Below are 17,496 nucleotides of genomic sequence, written 5' to 3' on the forward strand. Positions count from 1 at the left end.
TCTAAATTATCAAACACTCCTTTAAAATCCACAAACACTCCAAGCACATACTTACACTCACTCTCTTCCACATACCCTCTCATCCTTAGCCAAGCACTCTCCGTCGAACGGCCCCTGCGAAAGCCGGGCTGTGCAACATCCATACTATCACACACTCTCTTTTCATGCCTTTTCATCATCATTCGTTCCAAGGTTTTCCCCAGCACAGACAACAAGCTAATCGGTCTATATGACGCAGGGTCCGAACGCGGTTTCTCCGGGGACTTCAGGAGAACCACCACACACGCTTTCTTCCACTCGTCCGGAAAATATCCGGACTTCAAGCACTCATTATACAGTCTCAACAGATATCCCGGAATTGCATACCAAAGCATTCGTAACATTTTCACCGTTATTCCATCTATGCCAGGTGCCTTACCCAGTTTCGCTACCATTACTGCCTCATTCACTTCATCCCATTCAAACTCCTCTATCTCATTAGACCTCTCACCCACAGTACTTACTCCTCTTGATATACTCGCGGATGGGAAGAATCGCTCCAACAGCACTTCTGCACATTCTCTCCACGTGGAATAATTCACTCCATCAACATTCAACGAACTCATTCTCTCCCGCCCAGTCTTACCTCTACACACCCTGTACACAGGGCCCCACGGATCCAGGTTTGACGATATACTCACGAACTGTCGCCAGTCCTCTTTCGCTCTCAGCATTTCCCGCTTGTACTCACTCATCAAACTTTTATACCTACTCAGTCGTGCATCCACATCCTCGCTTCTTCTCTTTCTCGCTCTCTGCCATAACTTTCTACTTCTTCGCACTTTAGCTCTGAACTTCCTCAAATCATCCGTCCACCACACTGTCTTCCTGTCATTGACCCTTTTCTTCTCTTTCATCCTCTTGTCATTCGCGCCCTGGATCCATTGCATCATACACTCAAGCATCCTATCCACGTTTGTCCCATTCCACACATCCTGATCACACGTCGATGCATACTCCATTAAATCATTCTTGTATCCTTCCTAGTCCACGTCTTTGCACACCCATCGCTTGCACACACTCGAGGCACTCTGCTGTCGCTCATCGCACATCATCCTAATTAATATCACATTGTGCTCACTTATTCCCCAGTCTCCCTTCACTTCCCATTCAAAACGGCACCTGGCTGACAATTCATTCACCAGAGTGACATCAATGTCGCTCTGTCCTCTCGCTCCCGAGAAAGTATAATACTCACTCGGCTCATTCAACACAATCATGCCATTCGCTAACACCCATTCTTCCAAAGTCCTTCCACGCATCTCATTCTCTCTACTGCGTCCTCCGCCCTTACTATACCATAAGGGCGAGGTCGCATTCGCATCCATCCCAAACAACACACGCTTTCCCCTCACATGCTCTTTCACTCTCTCCATGTACGTCAGGTACGGCACAATGTCATGGCCATACCTGCAGTACACTGACACTACATACAGCTCACCGATGTCCCCTTTGATCCACACACATACACCAAATTCGTTTGTGCATTCACTCACACACATCGCTTCCACGTTCACATCACGAATAACCACTGCAGCCTTGGCAGGGTTACTCTCACAAACATACACTCGCCACGCGCTCGGTAAACCTTTCACACACCCATGCGTCACATACAGCTCTTGTAAAAGAGCAACACTCACACACTGTTTATTCATAACATTGCCCAGATCACATAACACGCCATACGCTCTCTGACAGTTACACTGCAATATTCTTAAGCTCTCACTAGTCATCGCTAATTCTCGCTTTCTCTCTTTCCAGCATTCTCACATAATCCGGACATTTACAGGACAAAACCGAATGGTTGGCATCTCTGCCTTTCATCTTGCTTCACTTCTTCACTTATCCTTCAGATGTCCACTCTCTCCACACTTCTCACACAATCTCTCTTTCACACTACAATCACGCATCATATGTCCGAAGGTAAAACACTTATAACAACGCATAACGTTCACAAACTCTCTCACTTTACACGCTTTCCACTTAACATACACTCGTTCTTCACTCATCAACACATCACGCATCCTTTTCGACACCTCCACAATCACATTACCCACATCCGCACCTTTCTTGCTCGCTCTACTCACAATACGCGCCCGTTCTTCAAATTCCATCTCAAGCACTCCAGCAATTTTTAAATTCTTCACATACAGTTCACTCATAAACTCGTCATTCGTCATCTCATTCGCAACATCAAACACAATCAATTTCGGACCTACTCTCTTAGGCATCTCCACCTTGATACCTAACTCAGCAAACTTTCTGCATTCCCTCAGCATTTCCATTTCCCTCGCACTCGCCGCTTCGATCGCCACTCCTCCACTCCTAGTCTTTCACACAGCTTTTACTCTCACATTCAGACTTCCGCTCACACCACGCATCACCTTCTCTTTCACCTGCTCCGCAAAGGACTTCACCTTTGCTTTCTCACTCACACTATCACTCATCACACGATCAGACACACCAGTTACATTCTTACCAACAACACTCGCAAAACTTCTCGACTCAGGCACACAGACATGCTCATCCATATTCCTCCTGCACTCTTCCAGACCACCAGCCAATCTCTCATTCTTCCCAATCATTCTCATCACACATTCCTCATACTCACTCGCACAACCCAAAACAAACTCACTCACTATCTTGGACACAATTTTCGCAATTTCTCGCCAACCTTCCGCATTGCCCGCAACTCCAAAAACTCCTCCCCCTCCTCTTCCGACGCATTATCATCGTCCGTTTCCTCCCGCTTCCTTCTTTTCTGCAGGCTCAGACTCCTCGAGCCCCACTTCTTGCCCTTCCCAATCAGCCCTGTACCACGCGAGCTGCTCGGTGCCCCACTACCGCCACTTCCACCAGCACCACCACTTACTTTTTCCCCCCCGATATCCCCGAGCTTAACAAATTTATCATGTTTATCCATAAGGTTCCCACGAGTTGGGACGAACATCGGTCACTCCCCGCGTGACGCCCTTCCCAGGAAGAAGGCTCCTACGCTCAAGAGGTCGCCAGGTGTCTTGAGGAGGCCGCTAGGGACTGGTGCACCCACCAGCCACCCCTAGCGCTAACTCTAGGCGTGCCCCTTCGCCGCGCACCACAGCTTGAGGCTAGGGATTTTTTTATAGAGGTTGTCATCCTCGCGGGCCGCCCAATGAAGGCAAGCCCCCCGTTCCAGTGAGACATGACCACTGGTCTACGGTATATTGTAACGCCACTGCCACCTTTTCACCTCTCCGACCCGGGCCTTACCGGCTAGGGAGGTCCTACCAGGATCCGAAGATCCCGCCGGCATCGCCCCGGGTCATCTGCGAGGCTACTTCGACAGCAGCGGACGCCCCCCTTTCAGTCGTCTCTTACGACAGGCAGGGGTTACCGTCAACGCAGGGGCGTTTGATACAAGTGGATACTCGGCTTTAAGAGTAGGGTAGCTTGCGTGAGAGGGATAGCGATACTCGCGGAGCACGTACCTAAAATCTAAAGTCCGCGAGATTCCTGAAGGAATTCTATATAGAAAAACAGCGCTTTGTCAGCAGAATTTGACTATAAATAGAAGCGTGCCACGCGGAGAAAATCAGTCTGGTTTCGACCACGCTCAGATCGACTTCGGTCGAGTGCAGCTACCATTCTAGCAATAGAGGAAAGGCTAAGGTTGCTCAGCACTAAACTGCCTAGGCAGGAATACAGCGACAGAGCAACCCGCGCTAAATAAAATCCTTATTTTGAGTGACAAGTACGAGTTTTTACGGATCTAGAGACACTCTACTCATGCGACGTGTTCATTACATGTTGGTTTAGAGTCAGCTATCAAGCGTAAAGAGCTAGCGAGGATCGGAGCTCCTTGAATGCGGCCTATACTACACATACCTCTGGCTTGCCCAGAAACCGATTGCAACCTGTAGAGAGGTCTGTTCGTGTCTGAGGAAACTGTACAAGTCACTATCTTTGATAATTCTTGATATCTAGAGTAATTGGTTATTATTCAGAGTGTTGGCTGTACTAGTAGCTTAAGCCGCGTACTAATATACACTAATATCTATATCTTCTATTATATTTTCATTTAGGGCAAATTCACTGTAGTTTTCTTCGTATTTCTTATCTAGCCCGGACTCATTGTATCATTAATACTATTATTTTCTCTTATATTTCTCCTCAACGTTTGGATTTCACTCCTTAACCGCATACCACACGAACCCATAATCCCAATAACTATATACGAGTCGCCTTCTGAGGGTACCGCTTTCCCTTTACGACGGTGCAGTGACGTACCTATTCTAGGACGTTACAATTCCGAGCACAGGACTGCTTTTGAAAATAGGACTCCCGATTGTCACGTGAGCGGTGTTGCCACGTTGTTCAGCATGGCTAGTACTGTTTTAATGATGGCTAGAACTGCTACTTGTGAATCACGAGTGATTCGATCACGTTCGTTCCTAATCACGATCATTTTTCACAGTGATTCGTGATTTTACATGCTCTCTTGTGATTGGTCGAAAGTAAAAACCGTAATTAACTGGTAACCTTTGACTAGCCAAAACTTATGACTAACTGAACGTTCTTTGCGCATTATGCTCAGATATTTCTATACAAGCTATATTGAAGCATTTTATAAAAAAATAGTTGAATCAAGATCAAGAATTACGAAGAGCAATCATCCAAGATACGATCACACTACGATCAGTGTGATAAATCACCGTTAGTCATTTTGCACGCCATCTCTACTGCGTTTCGTCGTCGATGGCCATTTTAGAGCGAGTAATATAAATAATTTAAGCGAGCGATCGATAAGATATTGTAAACTTTCAACGTGGGTAATAGGGCTGGGAGAGAGTTTGAAATTCAGAGAAAATAAACTCCTTTTCTTGAAATTTCTAAAGCCGGGTATCCACCAGTATCAAACGCCAGTATCGTATCACCGTTCCGAACCCTTTTGAATAGGCAGACGTTGCCTCGTTGCATGCAACGGCGTGCTACGGCTCGGACAATAGTTCTTCGTGTCTTGAAATAAACTCCTATAGGCGAGAAGTTTCGATTTGCTGCATGCTGTTTCTTTAGTGTAATTATCCAAACCATATCGTGTTTGGTATCGTTTTAATCAGAAAAACGTCACAAATATCTTGGTAACAGTTTTATAAGAAAAAAATGAAAAATAACAAAGTTCAGTCGTTGCATTAGTATTATCTCACTGATATATCCGATCCCAGATCATATTATCTCGTTCCTCAAGTGTCATGTTTCCACTTGACATAGCATTGCGGGCTTTCGCCTGGATATGTTGTTTTTACGTTTCAAGTGGTCTCCGAATCTATCCTTTGAACGGCAAGAAAGCGACAATTTTCGGATCGGCCTGTTCCTTCACCTCCGTATCACAGCCCAATAGAACTTTCGAAACTCGGCAACGGAAAAATCTCTGGAAAATTAACATTGTCCTTTTTCAATAATCATACAGGTGATTATTAACATTGCTCTTTTATGTACAGCGTATCACCGAAGATAATTGATCTGTTTAAATATATTTAGACGATAAAATTTATCTACATTAAATTAGATTAAGTTCATAAATAATTTCATCGATTTTGAAATGAATTCAATAATACTACAAGATTTCAAATAAATTGAAACCCAAGTGACGGCACGAAACGCTATGTCAAGTGCAAACGCATGAACCGTTCCTTCGATGGAACGGTAAAGAATCGACAAATTTTTCGGATGGGTCCGTTGCCTCCGTTCCTTCGGAACGGCACGCAGCAAAACGAAACTCCTCGCCTGTAGTGGCCCAGTCCTATTGCCTAACCGTTTCTATCAAGAAACGAAGAAATGTTGTCCGCGCCGCAGCATGCCGTTGCATGCAACGAGGCAACGTCTGCCTATTCAAAAGGGTTCGGAATGGTGATACGATACGGGCGTTTGATACTGGTGGATACCCGGCTTTAGAGGCTAATTTACTACGTGCCGTATCAAATTCATTACTCTTAACGAATATCATGTTTGGTTCTCGAAGGCGTCGAAGGCGAAGAAGTCTCTTCGACGTCTTGTTTATTCAAAAGGGGGTCATAAATTTAACGCGTGATTTTTTCATTTTCTGCTTTTCTCTGGGTCCTACGCTCTCTCTTAGCACGTGTGCACGGAATCGTTCTCGTGTCTTGGCGGAGCACCACCACCTCCAATCGTTTGAGGGTGAACCGAAGCCAGGGAGAAGGACCTCCTCCGGACGAAGATCGGCTCCTCCACTATTGGATCTTCAGAGAGGATCCAGGATTCAACGAAGTGGGGATGCCAGCCAATATAGATCGAGGATCTTCACCGCCAAGCGCAGATCGATTCCAAGCTTGAAATCGTTTACATACTCTTTACTAAAATCCGAAATAAAGAAGTTAGAACTTTAATCAAAATTGCTAAAGTGAATTTCACGCGCCGCGAGCAGAGCGCTTAGAGCTCTATGGGTACCATACCCACGCCGGGGAAAAAAATCCCCAGATCGTTCCTAGATCCGGAATGGCTCACAGTGGGACAAAACGGCTTTCGATGATCAAAATTCGATTTTTGTGAATTCGAAAATTGAAAAATATTTGCGTACATCGATAGAGAACAAACTGTTGTTTAACGTAGTGTAATCCGTTTTTTCATATTTGCTTCCGTTTTGCTGTGGTCCGCACTCAAAGTCAGTAGAAATTCGTCAGAACAAAACGCTAATGATATTACCCGTAACTTCAATGTACGATTATAAAGAACTTTACTTGGAAAGATAAAATTCAAATGAAGTATAAAGTTTACTAGATTAGTATAGATTCTATTCAGTGCATAAAGTAAGTTAAAATGTTAACAACTTTTTGAAACAAAGTACATTTAACTAAAATCTTAGCTTTGAGTTTGATTTTAAACAAATGCCGACATTTGCCGAATGTTTAATTATTACTACAGGAAAGAGTGAACCTTTCTCTATCAGAATCTGAAAAAATTGGGTGCACGTTTTTGCACTTTTTCAAGAAAATGGCGATTGAATGAAATTACATCCATCTTGGCCGCTGCGCACGAAGATGGAAAATAATTTTTAACAAAAAAAACATCCGACTTCGAAATGCACTAAAAAGTATAAAATAATTTCTATTTCGTTTATACCAATATTCCATAGCTATTAATAATATCTACTTAATCGTTAAATAGGATACCAAATATATTTCAAACTTTTCGGAGGCGGCGCAAAATTAAAAATACCCGAACAAACGGTGCTGCCAATAACGATGTGATTGCGGTATGGCAAACTTGGTAATTAATAAGTCGTAAGAGAAAAATTATAGGTCCGGCTGAAAACATTTGTAATTGTAACGATTGTATAAAAAATTTGCAGCACTCCTGATGGACATACACTATACTGCAGTTCACAAGAGACCATACTTAACTCGCGTCGCTCACTAGGTCTAGTGAGATTTTTAATGACGTGTGTTATTCCCCTCTCCAGCTTGCTTCTTATTATACTTTGCGATCATATAAATGGTGGGCAGAAATATATGACGTACGATAACTGATAACCGGTGATGATATTGTAAAGTTGCACGATACAATGAAATTCCTATTATTTGTCGCAAAAAAAATGATGTGAACGCAAAGTAAGAAGCAAGCTGTAAAGGGGAATCACACGCACTATTAAAAATCTCCCTAGACCTCAGTAGGTCACTAGCTGCGCGAGTTAAGTGCGGTCACTCGAGAACTGCAGTATAGTTAATTCGCAATGGGTTTGTTGATTCCCGTTGAATATTGTTTACTTGAAATTATCAAATGGGTGATTTATCATAGGTTGCCGACGCCCGAGTTAGGATCTTCCTAGTAGAGGAAAAGTTTTTAATTTTGCGCCGCCTCCGAAAAGTTTGAAATATATTTGGTATCCTATTTAACGATTAAGTAGATATTATTAATAGCTATGGAATATTGGTATAAATGAAATAGAAATTATTTTATAATTTTTAGTGCATTCCGAAGTCGGATGTTTTTTTTGTTAAAAATTATTTTATTTCACACTTTTTAGTGGAACCAGTAGTATTTGTAGGATAGTGTAACGTGATTTTAGATTTCTGTTGCTTAGCTAATAACCATAAACCGAAAAAAATTGACTGAATTTAAGTTGTTAATAAACAACAAATTTCATAAATTTTTGCAAGTGAGATCATCGCGGATAAACCTCCTACTAAATGTGAAAGGTTTCATCGCTATCGGTACATTCCCTGCAGCATAAACGCCGGAAGATATAAATGAAGTATTACATATTTTGCGATAAAAGTCGTTAGGAATGAAAAAATGCAAAATATTTTTTTACGGGACCAATCGGGAGACTTACTCTACCAGACGCAAAAGGTTTCGTTCCGATTGGTCCATCCGTCTCGGAGTAATCGGCGAACATACATATAGAAGAAAAAATCATTAGGAATGAAAAAACGCAAAATATTTTTTTTACTGGACCAATGGGGAGTTATACTCTATAAAACGCAAAAAGTTTCGTTCCGATTGGTCTATCCGTCTCGTAGTAATCGGCGACCGTACGCCGCGCGTACATGAAATAGTAAGTTTTTTTGCAATAAAAAGCGTTCGGAGTGAAAAAATGTAAAATGTTTTTATAACAGGACCAATCGGGAGGCATACTCTACCAGATGCAAAAGGTTTCGTTCCGATTGGTCCATCCGTCTCGGCGTAATCGGTGAACATACATAAAAAAAAATATATACACATCGAATTGAGTATATTCCTCCTTTTCAAAGTCGGATAAAAAGAAGTACCAGATACGATAACCAGTTGACTGCATTCCACGTGTATATTCGTCATCCAAAACTTTATTTCGTCCTAGCAATATGCCGTAATAAATTTTCATAATTGTCGAGACTGTTTTCACGAATTATTTGGTATAGATCATAATAATAAATATAAATAAATATATTATAATAACACATGTCTTATCATTTTTTAATTATTAAATCCGTTTCTCTTATAGTTATTAACAGTTTTGTGTGAAATTTTTATAAAATAACATAAAATATATGTCTAACAAGTGAAGGATATTGAACGCGTTACACGTTATACCTGAATATTTTGATACCCTGTAGTTCAATATGGTTTATATTGGTACAACTTAAGTACCATAATATAGGCAAAAACTTCCCAAAATTTCATTAAAATATTTGTAATAGAACCGAAGTTACAGATTTTTGATCGCTGAAAGCCGTTTTGTCCCACTGTGTTGCGCGTGCTGTTGCGACTTTAGGGATTTTAGGATTTTCAGGTATGGATAAGGTGCCCGTGGAGCGCTGAAGCACTCTGCTCGCGGCACGTAAAATGAATTTGGACAACTATGCCTCTAAATTAAAAAACCTCAAACTGTTTATTTAATAGTGGAATTCGTACATGCGATTCAATCGCTCGGAATCCGAAATTGTTCTCCTCGATCGAGATCGTTCTGTCTTGAACCAATGGAAAACCCTTTCTTCGTTGGATGGTGGATTCCCCCTCATTGCACTACATATTTCATCAGGTTTCCGGCAACTGTTGCAGCTGGTCTACGCTTATACGATGCTGAATATTTTACCTTCCCATAATATAAGAAAAAAATAGAAATATAATTTGTAACCGTACATTCGTACAATTACATAGTATAATACAAAGTAGTATAGATTTTTCTTGGGAGATCGGAACTATAGCGATGGTACGTGCTATCCCTTCTTTTTCGTCACAGTGAAGCGCGTGCGCGCATCCCCTCCTTCGAACGCCACGCCGGAACGAAAGAGCTCAGTCTAGATCAATCGATCGACACTCTGATCTCAACCTACAAGCTGAACTGACGCTTTCGTCTACGGCTCTCTTCCTAGAGAAGACCGTCTTAAGATTACGATCCAGCAAGTCGTGACTAGAGCCCGACCTTGGACATCTCCCTTTCATCTTGTAGTAGTCTTCTATCTTGGGACTCAGCACCCTCGAAAGATCGCTCTACGCAGGTATATCCAAAACGTCGTTAATTTCTAGGGAAACCTGGTCGAGTCAGCATAGTTTTGCTTGTGCTCTGGCAATTTTCACATTGCAATTTGGAGGGCCGTGATCTCGCTCTTGGCAGTCTTAATTTCTTCCTTGAGTACGCCTTGTACGACAGGAAGAACGTTGACGGATTCCGGCAAATCCACGGTTATCGGTTACTCTTAAATTCACGTATTTCAATCTGCAAAGGAGTCGAGGGTCGGGACTTAGTGCGCGACTTTCTCATCCTTTGATTGTGAGTGAAATCGTGAAGTCAGTGCCACCGTCGATCTGAGGTTCGCAGGTGAAAACCTCGTTGAACCGGAAGTATCCTCGGATTCCACTGGCTCGCTATTCTGCGATTTGAGAGGCGCGTAAAGTCAATATTCCACAGCACGGTTAGTAAAGTCAAACGTTCCTTTTTGCCTACGCGCTCCATGATCACGCGACCTTCGTGCGTCGTGATTTCGGTGTATGTTTCCTAAGCGAATTGAACGAACAATAACTCGTCCTTGGTGAAAGGACGATATTATTATACACGACGTCCGGCAACGACGCGCTTATCAACCCACCACACCCTGAAGGGACATAGGACCAGGACGCGCTCAGCGGACAGGAATCACGAAGGTATCGCCGAGGCCTGACCAGTCAGGCCCACAATTGGACCAGCTCCAGGAGACCCCCGTGACCCGTGCAGGACCACCACGTCCCACCACCTCTTCCCGAGGGCAACACGGAGCAGAGCGCCGCGTGCCTAGCGTCATCGCGATCTGCGATAGTTAAAGTTCATAGCACTTGCGATCCGCGGTAGTTGAAGTTTCGAGACCGCGCGTGCGTGTGGGAGTGTGCGTGACGAAAGTGAACGCGAGTCACCGGTCCACTGAAGACAGCGTCCGGTATGTAAGAAATATAGCAAAAGAATATATTACCATTCTCGTACCCTTTTACATATATATATATATATGTATATATCATTTTCTTAACCGCGTCCTATCCCGTGTTCTACCCGCAAGGTTGGGTCAAGGTGCGCTTCAGCGCTTTAACCGGCAGCACCCACAACGCGTTTAGATTAAGCGAACGTCTCGTAACCGGGGACGTAACATCTACATTTTCGCTTCCTTGCTTTGTAATGACGAATGACTGATTTTTTTTTAATAAAACTTTTACTAGCGTATTTGTGAGATTTTTCTGATTAAAACAATATCACAAACGACATAATTTGAATTATAGTTACTTTATATGTATGTGTATATTTGCATTAGGTTTTAAATAAATAAGTAAATATAATGCCTCACTCGTGGTTCGAATCAGTTAGAACAATTTAGAAAAATTTGACACTTTGAAAATTCAAACACTTCCCAACACACAAATTCAACGAACGAGTATCAAAAAGCATTCCACCGCTGCCACCAAAAATTTTTGTTACGTCGCGAGCGCGAGAGAGAGAGATGGCGCGCGTCGTACAAAATTTAAGATAGAATTTTAGATGTTATTTCGATCTTATTTGGTTTGTTCGATTACGCGGTTGAGAACGGTATTATCGCTGCTACCAGTCCTATGCACGAATGATGACCGCTTTCGCAATCACCCTCTATGCTCAGAATAAATTAAAAAGACAGTAAAACTATACGGGCCCCTCGTATGAATTTGTGTGAAGATGGTAAGCGGGAAAGTGTGATGAGGAATGTGTTTGAATGTTGAATAAAATGGAAACTGAATATGTGGAACAAGAGTATAATTTCAAAAAAATAGGTCTTCAAAATATAACAATAGATAACAATCAGCAAGAAAAATGTTGATTTAACAAAAGGTGCGAGCTGTGAAAAATATAGACAAAAGAGAAATGATATAACAAAATATCAGGAAAGACAAATTAAATCGGATTTTATATACACGTTGAAATTCGAACGACGACGAGGTTTTCAATCACTGATTAATGCAACTTGTACGCGACTGGTAATTCACGCGCTGAGGGAAGAGGTCCCAGGGAAAATTTCCAAGACGGACAGTCTCGTGGGCCGTCTCTTGTTTGAATTGTGAATTTCATAAAATCGAACGGAGATGAAAATAACAAGAATAGTTTCAATACCTTGAATGATTAGATAAACGAAACGATCTAGGGGAAAAACCTTCAAGACGAGCGGTCTGGTAGATCGCCCGTTTGCCTCACTGTTAGCCTGATTCGCCGTATTAGATAGAATAAAACAGACAAACTCACCAATCCGTTGTAATAGTAATATATGATAATATTTAAAAATCGTATTCTGTCGCTGGTGAAATCTGGAAGTGTGAAAGAAGAAAAGAAAGATGAGAACTATTAACACTGCACTACGCGCTCACGATCGGCCTTCTTTAACCCTTTCGCGCCGAGTGCCGCATATATGCGGCAGTCACTCGACGACCTGTGGGTACGGGCGCCGCATATACGCGGCATCCACGCCACGGCTTCTGGGTACGAGCGGCGCATATATGCACCGTGCATATTTTCGGCGCGAATTTCCGTTCAGTGACGGTACTTCGGCGGACGGGGGTGCCGTAGTGAAAGGGTTAACGGTATTACGACTTCGGACGAGACAATACGATATCACAAACGAAAAACCTAACGCGACGCGAAAAATGAAATATTAATTATAGCGAAACGATTTAAAATTGAAAGAAAAGATAGAATATTGAAAAGTATGAAATTTTTACGTATTCACAAGAGACTTTGACGCGGAAAACGAGAATTGCAATCTCCCGGCACTCTGCCTTGCTTTAAGGGGGTAGACCCAGTACGTGACGTCACCGATTCGGGACGTCGGTATTACAGTAGTTTTTTCGTTGGGCCTGGTGGAGCCACTTGCGTGTTTTGTTACGAACTTGAAAGGTTTAATTCTCAGCTAGCGTGCGCGCAACACGATCTAGGAAGGCAACAGCGCCTCAAGTATTTTTACAAACACATTCAAACGCTCATCTCGCCAGAGGCATTGCCACGATACGCCTGAAGAACGAAAGCGAAACATTGGCGCGCGTTTAGAGTGAGATGTACGGTGATCATGCTATCTTTCTTTCAACCCAAATGATAGAATTGTCACGCTCCGATAAATTCTGACTGACCAAAAGCGTGGATTTTACATAGCACACCGTAGCACTCCTCGCTGCTGAAAAATATATGCCTGCTCCGAAGGAACGGGCAATCTGAGAATTATTTTTAGAAGAAGTTATTAACTTTTTTAAATAAATGTTTTTTAATTAATAAAAGTATACAGGATACGTCATGGTATGATAATGTATATTTTTCTGTGATTTCATTTTCTTCGTGAATGCAACGATGCACTCAAAAAATGCAAATCCACTTTTTATTTAAATGGATTGCATTTTTTTTTTACTTGTGTCAACTCCTTGAAATATTCTGCATAAAAAAGTACTATGGTACTATTAGAACTAATAAATGGAGGGACCTCGCGTCTATACAGTAAAAGTTGAATATGTGCAACAATTCATATATGTATTCAGCCGAGGTGTCGAATCTCGGATTATATGCGATGGCCAGCCAAGCGTGAACGTAGAAAGGGACAGACAGTGGAGGAGAGAGCGAGAGGTCCAATGATCTAAGGAAAGAGCCGAAACATATCTGTGTGACTAATACTAATTCAATTATAAAACTTTTTTATTTTTGACTTTTTTTAAATGAAATTTTTACTAGCGCATTGGTGAAATTTTTCTGATTAAAATGATACCAAACACGATATAGTTTGAATGAGGCGAGGTTTGTTATGGGGCGCTGTGAAAAATCCAGGCGGACGGCAGTCAAATCTTAGAGAAAAGGGACAATCTCAACATGCAGAATGAGAGAAGGACAGCATGACTGTAGTGCGTCTCACTCAGCGTTCGGGCGATGTTGCCTTTTTCGCTTGCCTTCGCAGCACAGTTCGAGTGACGTAATCAAGCTGACGCTTGATTCTGGCTACGATTCCAGATCGGCAGCCTTTCTACTTAGACGCCACCTTATAACTACTAGCTGAACTAAATTTGTCACGTAACTTGCTCTGTAGTATCCAGATAATGGCGGAACTCGTCTTTGGGAATGCTTTTACGGGAATACACTTTTCGTCCTTATATGAGAAGATTTTGATCTAAATAAGGGTTCATTCGACAGAGGAAGGTTCAATGCAGCGCGGTCTGGTCACGGTTTGAGTCACAGAACTGTTTTAGTGACCTAAAAAATACTTGGAATCTGCGGATGTATTTTGTCGATTTTTCCTCTACTTTGGACACTCATATTATTAGATATCAACACAATTTTGTTGAACCATGACCAGACCGCGCTGCATTGGACCTTCCTCTTTCGAATGAGCCCTCACCCAGCCCCAAATCTTCTCATATAAGGACGAAAAGTGTATTCCCGTAAACCCCTTTTTAGGCCCATTTTTGCCGGTAATGTCACCTCGCTGCATTACCCGTGTCTACCCCCTTAAGGACTTTACCGGACAGCTAATTACTACAATTTTACACGGCAACTATTTCTCGACGCGAACACGGGCTCCCCGTCACGTACCGCACGATTATTCGACGAAGAGTGATTTGCCTCATTGTCAGTCAAGCGATCGACGTCTCAAGGTTCGACCCGCGATCGGTACCTCAAAGTGGGGACATCATTTGGCAAATCAGGGTACATGTCGAAGGGGAAGGCCCACGCGTACTGGTTCTCTAGGCGCGTTTCTCAAGTTCTCATCCCTCCTTGACCTTTCATTTCAACTCTGTCTAACGCTGTCTGTTTCTTACTACCCCTCTAACGCTACACGAATTTCATGCGTCGCAATTTCTATACTTTCTAGAATATTCGAAATGTATTCTAACTCGATTTTATTTGAATCTCGTTAAACGACGAGGCTTTTACAGACGATGTTCTGGTATCGATAAAACATTTTAATTAGCGATATTTGTTTCTTGTTAGTTCATTCGATGCATTCAATGGTCATTCAATTTTTCATTCTTTATACGCATTTCTACGGCTTGCGTGATAAGGGATACGGCAATCTATGTTTTACCATTAGCTAGTTATGGATATATTTCGTATGTATTTTAACGCGAGTCTACGTATATTAGGTGTTAACAATATATATAAATATATTCTAGAATATTTCTTCGTGTAAACGCTTGGCAGATTTCATTGCTTAGTAATTGTGACAATGCGTGTTTATTACCCCAGTCGACCGTTGTCTCGAACGTTCTTGAACGTTGGTCGACATTTTCAAATTCCCAGTGGTTATCACGCAAATCTCGCATTTCATACTTATTCAAACAATTTCATACCATTCAAATCAAATCGCTTTCACACTTTATTGCACTCATTCTCTCGGGGAAGAACCGGCTGATGCATGTGTAACGTCCCAGCGGCACCTTAGTTTAAGAATAAATTGTAATAGTCGATAATTATTGTACAGTACAACCTGGATATATGCAACAAAAGTTTGTCTGGATATATGCAACATCGCTATCCCCTCCACTTGGGGGATCCCCCTATGCCGAACCGAGCCGCTCGGCGAGGAAACCGTGTAATATAATCCGGCCGTAATATCGGTGTGACTAATACTAATTGAACGATAAAACTTTTTTATTTTTAACTTTTTCTTAATGAAACTTTTACTATCGCATTTGTGAGATTTTTCTGATTAAAATGGTACCAAACACGATATGATTTCGCTACATATGTATAAGGCAGGCCATACACCAAAGATACATCAAACACGCAACATGCAACATGCAACACGTCGCATGTTGTGTACGAACGTAGAATAGGTAACGCGGCACGGTACAAACGATTTGTACGGACGCAGAATCGACACCAAGACTGAATATATGCAACATTAAATGCCCAGAATCGACACCAAGACTGGATATATGCAACGTTTAAATGCCCAGAATCGATACCTCGCTTGGATATATGCAACGTTTGGAACCCGAGTCGACGCCGCAACCGGTTTTCATTTCCAATCCTCCTTTGCTTTTCGCCAACTTTTAACATCAATTTTAGCAAGTAATTATAATTCAAACTATATCGTGTTTGGTATCATTTTAATCCGAAAAATTTCACCAATGCGTTAGTAAAAGTTTCAGTAAAAAAAAGTCAAAAATAAAAAAGTTTTATAGTTGAATTAGTATTAGTCACACCGATACGTTTCGGATCTTTCCTTTGATCATCGGACCTCTCTCTTTCCACCACTGTCTGTCCTTTTCTCTGTTCACGCTTGGCTGCTCATCGCGTGTAACCCGAGATTCGACACCTCGACTGGATATGCGACGACAGCCGTGGATCGGCGTCACGCATCGCGGGCCCCCACCGCGGCGGCCTCCCCACTCCCGCGAGCGAGGCTATAAGTAAGATCGATCGACACGCGGATCGATGAGTTGCCTCGGGGCCAGGCCCTCCAAGCTCCACTCTTGTGATTTTGATGCAAATTTTAGGTTTACGCCTCACTACCAGGAGGCGCTGATGTCACTTCTCTACATGCATAGCTTGTATCACTGATTTTAACACACAACTAAAGATATCGTGACGTCATGTTCCCGCGAAATTTGTCGCCGCGTTTTTCAATTGTTTCAAAATTTAAAGAGACAAAAGAAAAATGGCGCACATGGTTGCACATGGTGTGATGGTGGCAGCGTAGGTGATTGAATTTCCAGGTTCGTGAATTCCGTTATTATAATTATTACTATTATTATTACTATTGCTATTATTATTATGACTATTATGATTATTGAAAAAGATATTTTTTAAAGTTTTTTCTAGGTGTTTAGGTTTGTCAATAACTTCTGCTGATGAGATGCAGTAACAGGAGGAGAAGCTAGAAATTAAGTAAGTACAGAATGTTTTAAAATTGTTACTGAAAACATAACTGTTTACATCGCTATTTTAGTAATATATTTAATTTTAATTATTAAAATGTATCTTTAAAGAAAGAGGAAGAAACTATGCATCATCAAAGGGTGTATTAACGAAAACAGCAGGATGTTCTCCTTCCCCTTAGAGAGAAAGGATAAGAAGAGGATGGCACAGTGGGTGGAAGTATGTGACAACCCAAAGAAATTCTGAGTGATCTGTAGTAGATACTTTAAAGAAAAATACTTCATGAGGAAAAGATTAACAACATCAGCAGTTCCAACACTGAACTTACTTGGTAATTACTCTTATGTATACTTTTTATAGCATATGTAAATAATTGTTAATGAAAATATTTATTACAGTGTCAGAGACTACCTCTATTAAAATAGAGCAACAAGACACCTGCATGCAAATGAAAAGAAGAAAAAGAGGAAAATTGTAAGTGTTCAGTTTACATATACAATATATGTATAAAACCATTAACATGGTATTAATACACTAAGCATATATAATAATACTTTTTACATGAAGTGTATGTATAATATTATATAATTTTGTTGTTATAGTTAAACCTGACTGCACCAGAGGAGTGGAGAACGTGA

At 41.7% G+C, this 17,496-nt stretch overlaps 1 long non-coding RNA gene across 1 annotated transcript; it reads left to right on the forward strand.

Annotated features, from left to right (window-relative positions):
- Positions 1-16,636: 16,636 nt before the first annotated feature.
- On the forward strand, positions 16,637-16,998 carry LOC123988033. Its single transcript, XR_006829605.1, has 3 exons — positions 16,637-16,695; positions 16,792-16,867; positions 16,969-16,998. It is a non-coding gene; the product is annotated as an uncharacterized LOC123988033 (long non-coding RNA).
- The last annotated feature ends 498 nt before the right edge of the window (positions 16,999-17,496 follow it).

This window comes from Osmia bicornis, chromosome 8 (genome assembly GCF_907164935.1).
Source record: "Osmia bicornis bicornis chromosome 8, iOsmBic2.1, whole genome shotgun sequence".
NCBI classification, from domain to species: Eukaryota; Metazoa; Arthropoda; class Insecta; order Hymenoptera; family Megachilidae; genus Osmia; species Osmia bicornis.